Below are 21,654 nucleotides of genomic sequence, written 5' to 3'. Positions count from 1 at the left end.
CTCCAGGGATGAATGCAAATTCAAGGCAGAGTGCATCACGAAGGGTGCTGCATACACAGGGCACAATATAGGAATAAAAAGTATTTTCGCCCCAAATTGGTGGCAAAAAAGCATAACCCCCACAATCCTACCTCTGAAGAAGAGAGGAGTGCACTGCAGCCACGAGCAACGGCAGGATCACCCTCCGGATGAGCAGGCCAGGTCATCGTGGCTCCGGAGTGGGGGAGAAGGAAGCCTGTGATCGCGTTGTGCACCAGTATGTAGTCCTTGGTGACTTCTGTGTTCATCATCTCTGACCATCCTGTGTTGTTGGATATTATGGGGCAGTCTAGTCGACAGACGCTTCACAGCTTGGTGGCTTTCTCATGTAAGTATGTGGGCATGAGAGGTTGAGGTGGCCTCCCCCCACCTACGGGTTTATTAATGGGGGTCCCTACCTACTGGGGTCAGGTGCTGTGGGGCCCCTTGAGTTACCTGTATTGGTTAAAGTCCCCCTTCAGTTTCCAGCAAAGTCTTTGTTTTCCTAGTCTTTCACTTCTGATTCTGATTTATAGAGCAAAGTTTAAGTAGTTTTCCGAACGTTAGGTGATTCCTTGTTTTGGGTCTGTTTTTTGGGAGGCAGTTCCAGGTTTTTGCTGCCAGGTGAGAGAAAGATGACTCTCTGAATGTTCTTTTATTGTATGGTTTTTGTTGTAGGCGAAAGCGGTTGCTTGATCCGAGAGGTCTTGCTGGAAGGTAGATGGTTATTTTCTTATTTAGGAACTCTGCTCCTTGGCCGTGGATTGCTCTGTGCGTTATACACATTGTTTTGGACCTTATTCATTGTTTTATCAGTAGCCCGTGTAGTATTTGCAGCACTGGGTTGATGTGTGCTCTTCATGTTAGACTAAGCAGGAGTCTGGCCGCTGCGTTTTGGGTACGTTGTAGTTTCTTTAGTTGGCAAGGACCAACAGGTGAGGAAAACAAACACAAATAAAGGGATTAAGCAAATGAAAAAGAGACACGGCAAAAACAAATGGATGCACAAGCCAAAACTGTTGGCTATGTCAATGCTTGTTTTAACAGAACTATCAGTGAAGGACACGCATAGTGCTTATAAATCCAGTGGTTGAAGGCAAATTTGGTTAAGAAATGTTCATTATACCAGTAGCCTGGCCATGGGCAGTCAATGTGTAGAGGAGGTCCCAGATATGATCCGCACCCTTGCCCCCCATTGCGTGTTGCCATTAAGGTACTCGCCGTGGTACGTGACGTATGAGGAGCAGATAAACCAACAGAGAGCCGCACTGGGACTCTGCCCCTTGTACATAAGGAGATCAATACCGGTTGAAGCAGCCATAACGCGACAACCCTGCGCAGCACGATACCCTATCAGACAGCCATACCAGCCACTGATACCGAATGAGGAATACCTGCACATGGTCCACAAGAGAACCCCAAAAGCCTTAATGGAAGGCCAATGAAAATAAAGCAAGGGCCCGAGCAGCCCCGAGAACAAACAGACTTGGCTACTGAAAGCACGAATGCCAGTACTAGTAACCGCAAGGATAATGATAATGGATGCAGGGGAGAGACACTGTTAAAACATAAGAGAATGGTGCCATAAGGCAAGATGGAAGCAACTGCCCTGTTGAATGCGTGTAAATAAGCTTTAAATGCAAAAGGCTAAGAAATCGATGCTGCTTGCAATGCCTAGTAGGAGAGTAGAACGGCAAGCGCCAACCATATATCTACCTCAATACTGCACAACGTACACATGCAACTCCATTTTGTGAAAGCAGAAATGTACCCAGGCGGCCAAAGGCCTGACAGGCCGAGTTTAGAAACCCAGCAAAGACCAGAGAAGGAGCTGAATCAAAACTCAACAAAGAGAGGTGAGTATGAGCTCACGAGACTCCAACTACAGAGAATACCAGCCCGCCCGTGAAGGTCAAGATAGAGAGGCCCATGCCGGTGGCCAAGCGCACACAGAATTAAATACACAAAAAGTTGGAAACTGAAGCAGATTCACGGTGAACCAACACGTGACCAGACAGGCGCAAAGATGTACCACTGCCTGATGTCATCCAGAACCAGACGGTGCCATATCTTTTCCTGATAAGAGGCTACATATCCGAGGCCATACCCAGCCAACTAATTGACACACAACCCTAAAACACTGATTGATGGAAGGGAGGAAGGGTGAATCTTGGGACACTAGGCACCTGGGTGTCTACTCTGCATGCTGCTAATTAAAATGGAGATTTATGTTTAGGGGTGTAACTTGCCCAATCACAAGGGACCATGTAATCTAGGGTCCTATAGACACTGTAACCAATGAGATGTCGTACTTGTAGTGACGTCAATCACGTGTGGTGTAAAGGGAAGGGTGTAGACGCCCACCCTTTAAGACTTATCCAATCCACTTGCGTTATTTCCATATACAGATATAGCAACTATACTTAAGATACCTTTCCCAACCAATTGTATTGCATGATGATTTTTTGTAGAATTAGACGTCAATGATGACGGACTTTGCCCATAAAAGAGGCTGTTGGACTAATGTTCGGGGAAGTCGGGGTGAGGCAGGTGTTCGTGATGCTGCTGATTTCCATAAGCTGATGTATGTATGTATCATTAAACAGACTTCCATTTGCCAATTTACTGAGTCCTGATTATTGAACCTTGCTGGAGTATGTGAATCCTGCACTCTGTCTTCGCATGGTGCAGCTATCTTGTATTACTAGTTTTCCAGGGTGAGTGCTGACCAATGGGCCCGTCAGTAATTTCCTCTCCTCGTCAACACTTGGTAGCAGAGGATGGTTTCGGCCATCGATTATAGATTATCGATTGATATAGTATAATACACCTTTCGACCGACGGCATGAAGTATTTCTGGGCCTTCAGTTACATCACGAGTCCTTTCGCTATGAGTAGGCTGAGAAGCTCCCCGTGGACAATGATAGTGTAATCATTCCCAAAAAATGTGCAGTGGGTCTGAAGGAACCCGCCTTTCCAAGCATAACCCTTTTCATTCCCATGGGCAGCGGATCGGACGAAAACCATAAAAGCAGGAAGAGGAAGGGGTGGTGATCCTGAAGTTCTAGAGAGGAAAAGAGGCGATCGGTGAGTGAAAACAACGAAACTCGTTACCTTGGCAAATGTCTTATAGGCCTTAGAGTAAGAAGGGGAAAGGTAACAGAGGGTGGTGGAGAAGATTAATACAGTTAAAAGTAGGAAAGACTGTAGAGATAAAGGGTAAAAACCTGGGCACCTGAAGTAATTGAAAGGAATACCGGGGGGGGGCATCCGAGAAAAAAACTGTAAGGAAGACCGGGGGGGCACCTGAGAAAAAACTGTAAAATTTGCCTTGTTCCTGCGCTTTAAAGGGTGGTCAGAAGGTACTTGAACCCAGAGCCCACAAGCGTCTGTCCTATATGTTCTGTGTATGCTGAATGTGGAATTATTGTGTTATTAATTGATGGCAATGTATTTTTGCTTTACGCGATTCTGTAAATGAGAGGGAATCGCCACTGAATTGATGTGTTTTGAGTAAAACTGTTGGTATAAAATTTTGCAGAAAAATTGGATTGGAGCTCGCATATGTGGTGCTTGCTCATAATAGCGTAAAGTTGAAAAACTGTATGAACATTGTTGATGACAACATTAAGGATGGAAGAAGTTACCCCACTTGCACACTTATGCAAGCAGTTGCCAAAGCACGCAACAAAATTGAAGAAATATAGCACGGAGTGGGTTAAGGGCACCGCAAATAAAAAGTTTATGCCGCCGCCCCAAAATGGGTCATTGTCAAAGGCCGTTTTACAGCACATGACCACCTTCCTACATGCCACATATAGCGGGAAGAAGCTCGAAAAACGCCTTGCTGTTCTCGAGCTTTGGAAAATGTTTAAACAAACAAAAGAAGAAGAACCCCCCGCAGACTGGATATTAAATGTATGTACGGAGGGGGGTGAGATGCCTATCGCGCCACCTGCCCCGCCGGAACCAGTTGTTGAGGGAAGTAAGTCGGAGGGTCTTTACCCATTAAGAGAGTTTAAGGCTGCATATGAGTCACCTGCGTGTAGCAGTGACGAGACGAAAGAGAAGGAACAGCAAATTGACTCGGCCTCCACAGTCCCATGGGGAAAAGAGAGGCAAGGTGGGGAAAGGAAGGACCAGGCACAAACGAGTGCACCTTTAGATAGGGAGAGAGAGAGGGAAAGAAGCAGAAAGGAACCGATGAGTTAACATGTACAAAGGATGAATGGATGGGATGGCAGATACTGTTGAAGTTAGATGGAAAAGGAAGTGACGGTGCAAGGCCGAGTGAACGGTCTGATGAGGCGCAAAGAAAGGAAAGGGAAAAAGAAGTGGACATAAGAAACAAGAGGGCAAGAAAGAAGGATAGGTTGAGGTGAGAACTATATCGCGAAGAGCAAGGTATACCGCTGAGTCGCACGCAATATGCAGCCTATGAAAAGTACAGGCAGAACATGCTTAGGTTAGAGGAAGAGAAGAGAGTGCACGAAAGAAAGGTAAAAAAGCGAGAAGACGAGGAAAGTAGAAGGGCAAAAGAACGTAGAAATGAACGGATGAGGGAAGTAGATAAGGCTAGAGAGGAAGCGAAGAAGCGGAGAGAAATGGATGAGGAAGCAGAGCGTAAACGCAGGCAAAGGGCGCGAGCTTTAGAATATTTGCAACGGGAAGTTAAAAAACCCAATCCTGTTGTAGACTGGGAAGACATAGAAGAATTCTTTCCTGCAAACGATGCGGTACCAAGTACAAGCGGGACAATTATTGATGATGACTTCGACACCCGAAGCATTGGGGAAGCGATTGATAAAAATATGACGAGATGGGACTAGAACGAATCTCCCAAGAAGGAAGGAAAGATGAGCACTTAGAGAGCACTCAGTTATATGACACTGAGGATGTCACCCGAAGTAGTGAGAGTAGGGGACGTTCCCTAGATAGACTAGAAAATGGGCAGAACGAAGATGATGCAAGAAGTTGTGCAAACTGGGAGTATTCAGAGTCCGACTCCGATGGAGAAGCGGAGAAAGTGATGTATGACGAAGGGAGGCGGTGCGAAACACGGCTCCCAGGGAGTTGAGAGGTACGGTGGTCAGACGCGGGTGAGTCCATAAGTAGGACACCGAAGTCCGCTGGACAGTCCAGCCGAGATGAAGACACGCGCCCCGGTCAGAGGGGGGCGTCGGCACCTGCCTATACTGATAGATTAAGGGCATTGCCAGGTAGACGGCAAGGTGGGAATGCCACCCCGGCAAGAGACCGAGGGGGTGTAGAGAAGGGAAAGGAAGATTGTGCATTCCAATTCCCACTGTTAGAAAAGGGGGGAGCAAGACCGCAATATATTCCATGGCCACACATGGACTGAGAGAATCTCAAAAATAAGCTTCCAATGTTGACATCAGGAGCCGGGAAGTGGATACATGAGCTACAAAAAATGACGGGGGGCATCACCCTAGCCATAGGGGACATCAAGGGTCTCCTAATTGCTATACTCGGAGAAAGAGCAGACGATGTGTGGAAAAGGGCAGGCTAACCTAGGGTAACCATAACTAACACCTCTCATGACGGAGCACCATTTAATAACCGTAGAGCAGCAGTATGGAAAGCACTGCATATGCTATATCCAGACATGTCTGATATGGGAGCTATAATGACTCGAAAAATGAAGGAGTCAGAGGATCTGTTACTTTATATCCAGAATTTTCAAGACGCGTGGGTGCTCGAAACGCATGAGTCTTGAAATCGATCCCTGTATTCTACCATATATTGTGCCAAGGGTTACCAGAACCGGTGCAAAAACAGCTAAAAAAATTGGTAGGAATAGAAGCTAAACTGTGGGCTTAGATCCAGTTGACAATTGCACATTACTGTAGGCTGTTGCAAAAAAAGAATCGAAAGAAAGAGGCAATGCGTAAGGGAGAAGAGGCGAAGCTAGTGCAAAGGAAGCTCTCAAAATATGCTCTCAAGGGAGCCATGCTAACAAGCCCAGCCGAATCGAGTGCACATCGTGCAGCTAACCCCCCCCAGAGTAATCAGGGTAACGCAGGATATTACCCAAGAGGAAGGGGATTTGGAGGAAGAGGATGGCAGAGCAATCAGGGAGGCTTTAGAAGTAACCAAAGAGGTTTTAAAAATGTTCAAGGTGGTATCCAGAGCGCACCAATGGGCAGTCCAGCTATGCCAGATGGGCAGATGGCCCGACCACCGCCAGTGTGTTGGCTATGTGGAGTGACAGGACATGTGGCGCGCATGTGCAGAAGCCAAGGCATGTGACAGAACAACCAAGGGATGGGGACAGGCATGGTGAATCAACCTGCTACCCCCACAACAGGGCAATGCGCAAAACTATACCGTGCAGCAGCAGGCAGCTGGCTTGCAGCAAGGTACACATCAAATGGTCCAACCACTGAACATGGGGAATGTACCACAGGGACAACCCCAGCAGACACTGCCACAAGTGGTTCAGGACACTAATTCAGGTGGAGGAAACCCACAGGTGTAAAATGGACCAAACCTATATATGAAATAGGACGGCTCACAGGGAACTCTGTGTTCTATCCTATCAGTGACACCAGACCCTAACAGGGAACCAAGGGTAAATGTCACCATAGGGGGGAAAGAATATTCCTTCTTAGTTGACACGGGTGCAACGTGCTCGTGCATACGAGAAGGAAAGTTCTCCTTGTCCGGCGAGGCAATAGATACCCAGAGTTTTACTGGAGCTCATAGCAGAGTTCCCTTTACTGATGCACTTCCAGTTTCCATGGGAGAGTGTGATATGAATGTACCTTTATCGTATTCTCGTCAGTGCCCAGTAAATATCATGGGTCGGGACTTGATGACAAAGTTGAATGTGACCACCTCATTCACTGAGAATGGCATAGTGTGCTCCACCCCAGGAATGCATTATTCAAACGTGTGCAAAATGATCAGAGCATACTCTGGATGTGCAGCTATGAGAACTGTACCGCTGGAGCCAGAAGTATTCGCATATGGCGTACGAGTGCTTATGGCGGGGTTGCTAGGCCCGCAGACAAAACTATGAGAACTCCAGATGAGTTTCTATTCAGACCAAGAATACCCATGCACAAAGAGGAGGGACAAGTATTTCCCTTAATGATACATTCTGCCGCAGTGCGAGGAAAAGCGGTATTGGTTGAGGGATGTGACGATGAAGGCAGACCATGGTGTGCGATTGTCACCATCGAAGAAGGGTATCGAGTGACTGACGTCACCGATGACGATCTGTTCGAAGTACACCATGACCTAGAAGAGATGCGGGTGGAAGTGAGTCTCATATTTTGGGTCAAAACGATCATGCGGGAGGTACCGCAGAGGATGTTAGCATTAGTACGTCCAGAATACTTTGATAACGACACAGCCCTGGTGCCGGCCAAAGTATGGACTACAGGGCCCTATGATGTAGGACTCCTGAAGGGGGCCGGCGAAGTAAAAATTAAATTGAAACCAGGAGCAATTCTGCCATGGGCACGACAGTATCCCATGTCCAGAGAAGCGGATGAAGGGATCGCAAAGACAATCTCTGCCATGATGGAGCAGGGCATCCTTGTGACGTCAGAATCGCCGTGCAACACAGTGATTTATCCTGTCAAGAAATCAAAGGGAGGGTCTTGGCGTTTAATCCAGGATTTACGAGCATTGAACGACATAGTCGAAGCTGAATTCCCTCTAGTCCTGAATCCATCCAAAATTTTGTGCAACATACCCATTGAGGCAAAATACTTCACGGTGATCGATTTGAAAAATGCATTTTTCTCGATTCCATTGCACCGTGACTCACAAGACCTGACGTCATTTACCTTCAGGCAAATGCGCCTGAAAAGTACGAGGTTGCCACAGGGGTATTGCGAGTCTCCATCTATTTTCAACAGAGTCCTGCAAATGGACCTAAGCAATATTGCGGTGGGCAGTATTGTTTTGCAGTATGTAGATGACATTCTATTCTGCAGCATCACTGAAGAGCAATGCCGACACGACTCAGTCCAGCTATAGACTATATTGGCTGAGAAAGGATACAAAGTAGACAAGGACAAGCTGCAGTACTGCCAACAGGAGGTGTTGTACATAGGGAAACTAATCTCACATGAGGGGGAAAAGGTAACCCCAGAAAGGGCCGAGGCTATCATGCACACGGCAAAGCCGTGAACAATAAAGCAAATGCAAAGCTTCTTAGGCTTGTGCAATTATGTCAGAGCATGGGTCTTTGACTACAGCTCATATACCAAGCCCTTGTTACAGGCCCTTAAAAAGGCCCAGGCAACAAGAGAAGAAATTGAATGGAATGAAGAAATGGAGAAGGGGTTTACAGAACTCAAGGGGGCAATTTGTAAGGCCCCAGTTCTCGGGATTCCTAATTATGCGGAGGAATTCTATCTGTTCTCTCATACTGATGGCAGTTTTATGACAGCAGTGCTCGCGCAGCGAACCTCATTGGGATATAAACTCCTAGCGTATTACAGCGGGAGTCAGGACCTGGTCATGAAGGGCCACTTTGTCATGATGCCTACCCCCGGGGACCCAGACCAAGCCCAGCAACCCCGGGAGCAGGCATCAAGTTATTCCAAGCAAGCCCAACAACACATGCTAGGGGCTATTTGGGTCCAGTCCTGCCGTCTATGGTGCCAGGCTCATATGGAGAGTCAGTCCTGCCGCCATAGGTGCCAGGCTCATAGATTAAAACTTACCTGATGCAGACCATGCTGCAAACTTACCTGATGCAGACCATGCTGCAAACTTACCTGATGCAGACCATGCTGCAAATGACTCCAATCCAACATGAAGCCTGAAAGGGACTATTTTTCTACAGGCAATATTTTTTACTCGGGTGTGGTTCTAGGGACTTCTTACCTGGGACTACTTTGTAGGCTATTTAAACCACGCCCGAAGAGCAGCACACGCTTCGCGTTATTCTGCATCCAGCAGCTTAACGCTCACCATGCCTGCAGGTCTGCATCCAGTCTTCGGCCACGCCCGCCTCGAGTCTGGAGCTCCTAGAAAAGGGAGAAAGAAGGAGAAAAGGTTAGAACAAGAGCAATACACCTTTGATCCTTACCTGAATTCCCGATCCATCGCGCCTTCGAGCTGGAAGAAAGAAGTTATTTTATGCGTGTGCCTCGCCTGCTGCAGCGCCGCGCTGGACTCACCGCCCTTCGCAGCATCTTCACATTCCACCGCATCCTTCTGCATGTTCCCGCCGCAATCCGGCACCTAAGGGGAAGACAAGAACAGCAAGATGAGCCAAGGGAATACACAGAGGCAATATTAGTTATCCCCCATAGACTTACCCGATTTTACCACCAGGGGTACTATTCCTCTTCACGGGTCGGCGCAGCTTCCACTGCATTCTCGCCGAACCCCGGCCCCTAAGGGGAAACAAAAGGACAGCAAGGTTATTCAAAGGGACAAACAAGGGGAAACCTCCTCACCACAATAGACTGATTTTACCGCCGGAGGCATTATTCCCCGAGACTTCATACTTTCTCTCAGCGCCTGAATAAAGGAGAAAGCAACAGGTTACATATTGACATTATTTTATCGAACTATGTTGGATAATACAAATCCTTACCTGAATATTACCGGTTGCCACGAGGAACTCTTCACTAGGGTCAAGCTGCAACCTGCAAGGAATCAGACAGAGTGAAAGTCAGACATTTGAACTCTTACGAACTACATACTTACGGCGTCTTGCTGGGAATCTCAGAGTCAATATTGTTCTGGAACTCACCAATTCCTTGGAGCCAGTGAAGGAACTGGTTATCTACGCGCCCCTGCACTCAATGCAGGATGGAGAGCTCATCTTTCCAAACCATCAGGTGAGACTATAAGAGGGGACATCAAAGGTGATCAGTGGGGGGAACAGTGGGAGTGGGGGGGTTAACGCTCAACTCCACGGGTGGTTAATTCCCTTTCTCCATTTGCAGAAGAATATTCCTACGGGCCAAGCAAACAAAGCTAGGTGGGCCAGTCCAGTCCATCATCTCGGCACTACGCGTCACATTGGTGGAGACCGCAGCTGTCCAGTTCAGATCGACGGCCCTGTGGGAGCCAGGTGAGCGTAACACACTTCCGTGCTAACAAAATTTAGCTGCCGCCGCGTTCGCCATTGAGAAGGCGTCAGCCATTGTGATGGGGTGCTCCATGACATATGTTGAGCACTCACTATTCACCATACTAAAGAAGGCAAAGGGCACGCTGACTTTGCAAAGAGCATCAGCCTACGAGGTGATTATCTCTAATCCAAGAATCAAAATAGTGCGATGCAAAACGGTGTACCCTGCTATGTTTATAGGCGAGCCAGTTACAGAGGGAGAACCTGTGCATGACTGTGCAAACTATGAAGAATACTATGATGAGATCCCCAGGGTCAAGGAAAATGCCCTAAGTGGAGAGATCGTCTTTATTGACGGGTCATCAAGAATTGACCAAGATGACGGGCAGAGGTATACAGGCGTGGCCGTAATCAAACACATGGCGAATGGAGAGTTCCGAGTACTTGTCAGTGCGCGAATACCATCTCACTATTTGGCACAGGCTGCAGAACTAGTGGCATTGATACTCGCCATCGAGAACCATGCAGACCAGGAAGTAACAGTGTACAGCAACTCTGCCTATGTGATGTCAACAGTGCATGCAGGATTAGCGCGCTGGAAGAGGAGGGGCTACCTCCGAGCAGACGGCACGCCAGTGCAACACGCAGCCTTGTTGGACAGGCTGATGAAAGCACTACAGCTCCCATTGGGCATAGCGGTCGTAAAATGCGCCGCTCATACCAAAGGGACAGATTTTGTGTCACGTGGAAATCATGAAGCAGACACGGAAGCCAAACGGATGGCATCCAAAACTGAAACAATCATGGACGTGGAGGTGGCACGTACCCATGAACGAATGATGGTAGCACGAGCCACTCCAGAAACCTATAGTAATATGGGGCAGTCTCAATTGATGGAGCTCCAGGGGGAGGCACCTCAGGAGGAGAAAAATGTATGGAAGCGTCGAGGGTGTTCTTTAAACCCCTCTGATTGTGGAGGCAAGACAGCACTGGTAAACAAGCAATGCCTGTCGCCCTTCTAAATGTAGCGCTAGAACAGCTTCACTACCCCATTCATATGTCAAAAGAAAATCTTGCTGCAACGCTCGCGGAAGACTGGTTTATACCGAATTTAGCAGAGCATGTTGCATTCTTTATGGTAAACTGCATTATCTGCCAGCAATTCACTTCTGGGCACACATTAAAAGTAGTGAGAGGAGTCATCCCCAGACCAAATGGACCTTTCCAGCACCTACATATTGATTATGTTGATATGATTCAGGTGTGTAATGGGTACAGGTATCTACTTGTAGTGGCGTGTCCCTTTTCCAGATGGGTAGAAGCAGGCCCCTGTACACACCCTGACGCTGACTGTGCTGCTAAATTCCTGGTGAGGGAGGTTTTCGAGGTAATGAGATCTGATAATGGGGCCCATTTTGTAAATGCAGTATTTGAGCAGATTAGCTTGTTGCTTGGTATAAAGCACAAATTCTCGTTGGCGTATCACCCAGAGGGAAACGGGATATGTGAACGGATCAACGGCTTGCTTAAGGAAAGGATAGCCAAGTTGAAGCTCACATTAAGAAAGGGCTGGATGCACTGCCTACCACTGGCCTTGTATGCTCTTTGGAACCATCCAGGCTCCGACCATCATCTAACGCCGCACAAAATAGTCACAGGGAGAAGGATAAGGACCCCTCTCACCCCCCCCCCGTGACAGAGCTAGATGTAATGCCCAGTCAACTAGGGAGGTTCTGGGAGAGGAGATGAAGGCCTATCTGGATTGTCTTACATCCAGTTCCACTATCATTTCAGGCCAGCTGCAGCGACGGCAGAAAAGAGATGACACAGCACAAACCACAACAGACAGTGCTGATGCCGACGCAGCTCATAGCCTATGCGCGCCTCTTGTCTTCCCTGGAGATCGCGTCCTCGTGAAGAATTTCACAAGAAAAGATGGGACGAGCCGAGGTTTAATGGCCCGTTCATCGTAGAGGACTGCACCCCGTCAGTTGTCAAGCTCAAAGGCAGAAGAGCCTGGATCTTCACAAATTATATAAAACTCTTTATAGGAGAGAGCACTCCTACTACATCTACTGCCGAGGAATCCACAGACAACGGGGAAGGACCGCAGCACGTGCAGACGAGATCTATGGCAAGGAAGAAGGACGCATGAGCAGACAAGTTACAAGAATTAGGAGAAAAAATATATAAAAGTGTGACTTTCGAAACAAGACAGTTCTTCAAACCAAGTGAAAGGTGAAAAAAGGACAATTAAATGAACATTCAATGTAGCCAACAAAATAACTTTTGTGAAAATCTTGTCCACGCTGAACCTTTTCTATAGGCATAAAAAAGACAATAAGAAGCAGGCAAACACCCTGTGCAGCCAAAGATGCAGGTTAAAAGAAGAAAATTGCGTACTCATATCAACAGAAGCGCTAATCGCATGAACGTTGAGCCACAAAGCATTGAACATGAACTCTGACTCTGATAAACTGTAAAAACAGGACACTCTTGTAAACTAAAACTGGTATCCTGAAGCATCCAGTATCAAGACTCTGTTCACAGACATATGGTTCACTCCAGCAGAAGTCTCAAGTGGGATGTGCTCACCTATTTTCAGCTAGTAGTACTGTCCTATCCATCACTCATAGGGAGAGAAACAAGTGTCACTGAATTCATTCAAGACCCTGCAAACAAGAAAATAATCCGACAACTACTGACTGTCATAACAGAAATCTTTTATTACACTACCCAAACACAGCAGAAAAGACACAGATGCTTCCACCACAAGTAATCATTGACGAGATCACATATACTTTGTTCTTCCGCATCATCGAAGAATGTCCATGACTTATCGGGGGAACTACAGATACATTGACATTTATTAGAGATCCAAAAAACAATTACTTTCTCAACCAAGTGTGGTACAAGCTGAACCACGTGGTTGCAACTCACGCAGCAGGAAAGTGCAAAACTTGTTTGCATCAAAAAAAGGGACTGTGATTAGGTGCCAGCAAACGAGGCAAATGTCCCTATCACCTGAGGATACACGGCTGGCACACAACGTTTTATTTCGATTAGTCACAGACTATCCGGAAATGGTGGAGAGAACTGCAGATGTTGACGTCATCACCTTTCTTAGGAATCCGGCCAACGCCCCACACATGGGCGCACTCTTCCAAGGCATCATGCTCCAAGTGGAGCTGTCCAATTTCCAGCGCGAATTCCTGAGGAGATTTCAGTGAGACTAGTCGACGAGGGACAGATCGAAGAAAACAAAACAACTGATCACACTGCAAGAAAAGGCCTGTGACTTTAGAGCCAAAGGACCAGAACAAATGTCATTAACACCTGAAGACAGTCGCTATGCTTTTCGTGTTTTCTTTCATCTCATTGAAAACTTTCCAGAACTAGTGGGCAGACCCTGCAACATTGATGTGCCTGCCTTTCTTAATGATACAGCAAAGAATGCCCAACTGAACAGGCTCCTAAGAGCTATTGCATCACAACTCAGAAGCAACTATGGACATCCACATCTAAGAAGAGCCTTAGAAGGGGGCGTTCCAAAATACCCTTTTTCATCATCATCAACCGGGGACAGGCAAGAAAACAAAAGACACAGTTCTTCATGCTTCCAACATAGGACAGATCGAAAAGAGCAGAAACAAGGATAACTACATCCGTTCTTATTTTTCTTGTTTTGTGTTTTCTATTTGTTCATCATAATCGCGCAGGAGAATAAATGGGTGAGAGAGAGACTGTTCACCAACTCGACCTCGAAGGACCAAGTGAAAGGAACAGAGACATGAACTTCACTGCCGTGTTTACCTTTTTCTTATTTTTCCTATCTTCTCATATGTTCACTTTTATTTTTATTTTTTCAAAATTTTATTTTGCGTGATTTGTAGCGAATCCATCCTGTCATGGTGTCACAGCAAACAAGGTCCTGTATGTCTCCAGGGCCAAGGCGAGTTGGAAGAGTGCCCTGGGAATATGCTGGCCATACAAATACAGGATAATTATGATGTGTTGAAAACGATAGTCTAAGCTTTTTCCATAGTCTAGCAAAGGAACTGTACTCCATACTCAGAGACTATCATTATCATCACTCGTAAGAGGGGGGACATTGAACTGCACTTGTCACTTTAGTGTTTATTGAACTTTGAATGACGAAAACAGAATAAGAAGAAAAATAAACTATTGACTGTGGACGTATTTGAAATGGGGGCCCAAAACAGTAACTTAGTCGTGCCACCAGCGGAAGAGCGCCACCCGGTTTCCCGGAAGGAGATGCTGTAAACTGTCCTTCAAGGCCATTATATGTATATGCATAATGATTATTGTAGTATTTTTTCTCTATCAGAACTGCTTTTTTTATTGGTGCATGAAGCGTCCCAATGTCTGTGCATCCACCAGGTAATGAACATCTGGGGCCCACAAAAGCACCCAGACCTTATATTGTCATCCCTGTTCCAAGAAAAACTGATGATAAAGCAAACGATTTACAGTTGAATGTAATTAGCAGTAACACGCATACACTTGAAGTAATGAATGGTGAGAAAGGCTGGAGACAGGGTCAGCACGGAATGAATGATAGCATAGCACTGTCCACGGCACGCACCCATACACTGAGTGCACACGAACAAGGGCAAGTGTCAATGGCTATGAAGCCACAGGCCAAACCAACTGAAAGAGGGAAATCACCTGTGGAACAAGCAGCTCCAGAAAGCAGGGAGCAACATGAGAAACCAAACCGAAGTGAAATAGCAAAATCACTCAATAGAACAGAGGAAGCAACAAAAGAACTCACTGAGAAAACACATGCGGTAGTTGAGTATGTGTTTCCACTCATGCTTAGAGCAAAGAAGCTACATGAGGAGCTAAGCAAGACAACCACCACAACTGTGATAGCGAGCACGCCAGCTCCAACGCCAGAAGTAACTACCGAGCCTACGACACAGCCACGTGTTGGAAGGATGATAAATCACATGCGGTGGGAGGAGGTCTACAAAAGAATGCAGGAGGGAAGGAAAAGAAGCGCAAAACCTCCCCATATTTCTGCAGGGCAGGAAATAAAACCTGCCCCTCAAAGGATAACGCCCGAGAGTCTGCCTGAACGAAAGAGCAGTACAGACGCATTCAGAGACATAGTGATAGCCAACCTCAGAAAAACGCTAAGGATCAAGAGAAGTCCATATGAAACCGATAACGAGTTAAATGATTGCTTGGACAGCACACGGCCCATCTTGGAAACAACATATGATACCAGCATATGAAGGAAGTTGGACGAAGGCAATCAGAAGGAGAATGTTTCGTCTGTGCACTCCTGCCGTACAGCATGGGCAAGTCCAAAATCTTTGTGGCTGTAGAAATAGATGTCCCCATAGCACACTGCCTGTCACATGTGGCAATGTGTAACACCAGAGGACAATTCATGGGGAGAGACGCCTCGTTGATATGGGCCAACGAAAAGGACTACTCTGATGAAGATGGACATGTCCAGGACATCAAAACAAGAAACAGGGCGCACACCAAGAATCATGTGATTAGATATGAAAACCCTGACGTCAAGGGATCAGGAATAAGGTGGTAAATAAACTGAAGACTGAATTTCCAAGGGAAAACGGCAGAAGAAGCTCAAATATGGAAGAACCGAGGACAAATGCAGATCTGGGTATCAATAGTCTCCCCAGATGGATGGGAAGAAGGAGTAGTAATCTGCCAAGCTTGGATGGTCCTTGGAGCCTGCAAAGAAGCAATAGAGAACTCACCGAGACTATGCAGACCATTGTGGCCAAAATTGGTAAAGCTGTTGACATGGGTCAAAGACAGAGGAGGACCCTTGCAGATAGTACCACTTGAAAACCCAAAACTATGCTTTAGAAGCAATGGCACAAGGAAAATGGGGGAGAATCAGAACTGTGAACTAATATATGAAGTCCCAGGGATGATGCAAGGAACCGCAGTCTTAATGGACCATTACTGGGCATGTGGATCCAAGGCATACATAAGGCTACCGAGGAACTGGGGAGGCATATGCACACTGGTGAACGCACACGTTCCAGCACTAGTGATTTCAAAAAATGAACTGAATTTGGACAGTTTCCCGAAAGCAGACGCTCAACTGAGGAAAAGGAGGTCTGTGGAACTAATGTCAAGGATGAAGAGAGAGAATTACTTCTCCGCCAAATCAGAGGATGCATTTTACGCCATTCCCTACGAACACAGGCTGTTCAGCCTAACTTCATCAGTATTTACAACAATACTCTTGCCGCATATCCAAGTTGGTGCAAACACCAAGTGGTTGCAGATAACGAGATGGAAGTTACTGCAGAGCATCAACACCACAATAAAAGGATTCAATGCAATCAAAGAAGAGCTGAGAGCAGTCAGACTGATGACCCTCCAGAACAGATATATGCTTGACATGATCACCGCAATGGATGGCGGTGTTTGCGCAAAAATTGGAGAATCATGTTGCACATTTATACCATCACACGATGAAGAAAATGGAACCCTCACAGAGGCCATAGACATGTTAACAACCCTGAAAAACCAGATGACTGATGAGACAGATGAAGTGGACGATGACAGCTGGTTTGGGAACCTATTCTCATGGGTCCCGCAATGGATGGCAGATATATTCAAGTTCCTGGGAGCTTTGCTAGCAATGGTGCTGCTAGGAGTCTATGTTATCAAGATAATCAACACACAGTGCCAGAAAACAGCAAAGAAGGCCATTGGGATGAAAATTATGGTTGATGTCGAGCCAGGCTGGAAGCCCAGAGACCTGACAGATGAGGAAATAAAAGACTTTGTGAAGGCCAGTGAATTTGCACCAGAAGGAACAAAATTCACTTATCCCAAGAAACGAAGAAGGTACGAAGGCAAATGGATTTACTGAAGTCCAAATGGACAATGCCAGTTGATGACCTGGAACAAAGATGAGCATGCGAGAACAGCAGGAAGCTTGAAAGGGGTGATAAAGATATGGACACCAAAATTGCATACTTTCATGCCTTCTTGTGTAAACCCAGGAGACGATGAGCAAGAAGCTGAGGAATCAAAGAAACTGAATATAAAGGAGGAAGGAGGAGTGGTCGATGAACCGACCAGAGGGGGGAGTGTAGAGGAGGTCCCAGATATGACCCGCACCCCTGCCCGCCATAGCAAGTTGCCAGTAAGGTACTCGCCGTGGTACGTGACGTATGAGGAGCAGATAAACCAACAGAGAGCCGCACTGGGACTCTGCCCCTTGTACGTAAGGAGATCAATACCGGTTGAAGCAGCCATAACGCGACAACCCTGAGCAGTACGATACCCAGCCACTGATACGGAATGAGGAATACCTGCACACGGTCCATGAGGAGACACCTAAGGCCTTAATGGAAGGCCAATGAAAATAAACCAAGGGCCCGAACAGACCCGAGAACAAACAGACTTGGCTACTGAATGCACGAATGCCAGTACTAGTAACCGCAAGGATAATGATAATGGATGCAGGGGAGAGACACTGGTAAAACATAAGAGAATGGTGCCATAAGGCAAGATGGAAGCAACCGCCCTGTTGAATGCATGTAAATAAGCTTGAAATGCAAGAGGCTAAGAAATCAATGCTACTTGCAATACATAGTAGGAAAGTAGAGCGGCAAGCGCCAACCATATATCTACCTCAATACTGCAAAATGTACACGTGCGACTCCATTTTGTGAAAGCAGAAATGTACCCAGGTGGCCAAAGGCCTGACAGGCCAAGTTTAGAAACCCAGCAAAGACCAGAGAAGGAGCTGAATCGAAACTCAACAAAGAGAGGCTTATGCCGGGGAGATCGAGGACAACCAGAGAAGGGGAGGTGAGCATGAGCTCACGAGACTCCAACTAAAGAGAATACCAGCCCGCCCGTGAAGGTCAAGATAAGAGAGGCTCATGCAGGTGTCCAAGCACACACAGAATTAAATGCACAAAAAGTTGGAAACTTAAGCAGATTCACGGTGAACCAACACGTGACCAGACAGGCGCGAAGATGTACCACCGCCTGATGTCATACAGAACCAGAGAGTGCCATAACTTTTCCTGATAAGAGGCTACAGATTCGAGGCCATACCCAGCCAACTAATTGACACACAGCCCTAAAAAACTGATTGATGGAAGGGAGGAAGGGTGAATCTTGGGACACTAGGCACCCGGGTGTCTACTCTGCATGCTGCTAATTAAAATGGAGATTTATGTTTAGGGGTGTAACTTGCCCAATCACAAGGGACCATGTAATCTAGGTTCCTATAGACACTGTAACCAATGAGACGTCGTACTTGTAGTGACGTCAATCACGTGTGGTGTAGAGGGAAGGGTGTAGACGCCCACCCGATAAGAGTTATCCAATCCACTTGCGTTATTTCCATATACAGATATAGCACCTATACTTAAGTTACCTTTCCCAACCAATTGTATTGCATGATGATTTCTTGTAGAATTAGACATCAATGATGACAGATTTTGCCCATAAAAGAGGCTGTTGGGCTAATGTTCGGAGAAATCGGGGTGAGGCAGGTGTTCGTGATGCTGCTGATTTCCATAAGCTGATGTATGTATCATTAAGCAGACTTCCCTATGCCAATTTACTGAGTCCTGATTATTGAACCTTGCTGGAGTATGTGAATCCTGCACGCTGTCCTCGCATGGTGCAGCTATCTTGTATTACTAGTTTTCGAGCGTGAGTGCTGACCAATGGGCCCGTCACTAATTTCCTCTCCTCGTCAACAAATGATATGATAGTTATGGGTGGACAAATAACCAAACAACACCTACAAGCTGTTATCCCTCCTCATATGTCATTTCACCCTATTTGCACTCTAATGCAATAGTTTCGGCATTGAGGTAGCGCAAGCACCACCTAAAAGCCCAAACTAAAAAGGACGTGAAGACTCTAGGGAGCCAGGAAGCACCATCATTGTAAGCAAGCCAGCAAGTAGAGGTGCTCCAACTTCTCAAAATATACCCATGATGAAAGTCTAGTTCTGGGCAGATTCAACATGTCCCATAGGATTCCAATCAGATTCTCAAGGGTCAAGGGGATAAAACAGGGGTCAAGAAACACAACATTCCTTTCAGCACTGCATCCAATTGCAAGGCCCGAGACTCGAGAGGGGGGCTTGACCAGCCAATCAGAGGTCCTGAGCCATTCAGAAACAGACTTGAAGGCCTTTAAAAGATCCAGATTGCTTTTCTTTATGGAATTTTTGGCTATTGCGTTAGAAGTAGAAAGTACAGGCTCACAAATTAATGATATCGGGGGTGTTTAGAGTGCTTTTGGCCAGGTTAAGTGTTTGTTAGTGGTGTTTTTTTGTGTTTCTGGACCCCTGTTGTATCCCCTTTAAAAAAATGAAAACACAAACTCTTCCTCTTGTATTTGACTACTCGAACTTGGATGGCCACGAACTTCCTCGGTCTTAATGCCGAAAAGTCAGAGATCCTCTTTGGAGGCCCAACCTCTCCGATTCAGAAACTCATCCCACAATACCCACCCTTCAGGATATGTGGCTTCCAGATCCCTATTTCTGCTACAGTAAAAACCCTTGGCATCCACCTGGACTCTGCATTATCCCTCACCAAACAAGTCAACGCTGTTGCCTCCTCGGCAGCATACACAGTAAAACATCACTGCAGCAAGATATTTCCTGACACCAAAGAGCTGCACCATAGCAAGAGCCAGCACAGGCGCACAACTGGATTATTGCAATGTGCTGTTTGCTGGGACCTCCAAAAAAACATGAACAAACTCCAGTTAATTCAAAATAACACCATCAGAGCTGCATTAAACATCCCGAGGAGAGACCACATTTCAGCCACAAGAAAAAAAAGGCAGACTGGCTCTTGGTCAGGGAAAGGGTCATTTTCAAAACTTTATCTATTACTCATAAATGTCTGAGCAACACCATCCACATTATCTTGCTCAGAAAATTGTGAGAGCAACACCCAACAGACCAATTAGGTCCATCGATGCTCACAGACTCACCCTACCCAAATTCAAAAGATCTAAAGGAGGCAGGGCTAGCTCCCCTCGGTAGCAGTTAACCACTGGAACGCCCTTCCCACAGCTTTAAGAGCCGAAAGTTCATACTGGACCTTCCGAAAGTCAGTGAAAACATGGCTCTTCGCCCAACACACATTTTTCTTTGCAGGAAAAGATGACTCTTGGTCTGCATTAACATCTCCTCTGTTATCTCATGTCCACATCACTCTATGTATTGCCTTACTTAAGCTTTGATTCATGTAACTGGTTGCAACAGCGCCCTGGCGCCTCTGGGATTGGGTGCTTTACAAATGTAAAAATAAATAAATAAAATCTACCTCCATATCAGGGTTTGAGGAACAGCCGGAGGAGGGCAGATTAATGTTGAGCTGGAACATGACGAGGGGGAAGACTGTGGTTGAGGAGGGGAAGAGGGTTGTTGAAGAGGGGAATATGGTGGTTGAGGAGAGGAAAGATGGTGGGTTGGGGGGGCTTTGGTTGAGATTGGTGGGATGGTGATTGAGGAGGGGGAAGCTGGAGGTTGAGGAGGGTGAAAGCCAGTGGTTGAGGAGGGGGAAGATGGTGGTTTAGGAGGGGGACGGTGGTTGAGATGGGGGAAGCCAGTGGTTGAGGAGGGCGAAGCCGGTGGTTGAGGAAGGGGAAGTCGGTGCTTGAGGAGGAGGGTGGGACTACCAATTCAGAGCAGGTTGTGGTACCCGCAGAACGTGAGTCCGTACCTTGACTTTGGAGTTGACAGGTAGAAGGGGTTACTCCATGAGCAGCAGGGAGAAGTTACCAGAGCGATGCATGGGGATTAAGGGCAGTTGTGATAGGAGGTGATGGTTCTGGTGGTGTTGCAGGAGACAGAAGAACACCAGACATAGAAGCCAGAGATTGCTTCCAGCAGAGGGCTCAGGAGGAGGAGACTGGAACCATTGCACATTGTGTGTCCATGCAGAGAAGGCTAGGTGGGGTCAGTCTTACCTCAAGAGGGGGAAGTTAGGTCAGAAGACTTGCCACCCTATGGCATCATTGCTGATCTACTCATGAATATGGGACTGCTTCGCTGGTGGGTGTAACTGTCAGAGGCATGGGGGGCAGGCAGTGCAATATGCATCCTCTGCCAAAAGGGGTCATTGGGGAAAGTTAAGTAAGAGAGTTTTCTGCATTTCCTCAATGCACACGCACTTTAGGCTTTGTCAAATTGATGTATTCAAGGCATGAACATCACGTGCCACAGATGCAGCTATGTGAGCACTCTCCTGCAGAAGTGATGGTGGCAGCAAGGGAGTGTTAAATTGACATTCCAGCTCATCACCACTCAAGCTCTAGCAAGCAACATTAATTACTCTGACTCTGAGCCATCCCAACCATCTCCCGACCACTGCATGTCTGCCCCAGCATATCCTGACCCACTGACATACTAGCATCAACAACTAGTAGGACCGCATTTGCACCACTGGCAGCACAGCTTCATGTTGGTGGTGGTAGATTTCAGGGTGTTGTGCCATTTGGGCATAGCAGGCTAGACAAAGCAATGAGTAATACAGGTGCAAACTGCGTGCATTGTCTGATGT

Source organism: Ambystoma mexicanum, chromosome 9 (assembly GCF_040938575.1).
Source record: "Ambystoma mexicanum isolate Mex_15411 chromosome 9, UKY_AmexF1_1, whole genome shotgun sequence".
NCBI lineage: Eukaryota > Metazoa > Chordata > Amphibia > Caudata > Ambystomatidae > Ambystoma > Ambystoma mexicanum.
Note: the sequence above shows the minus strand (reverse complement) of the source record.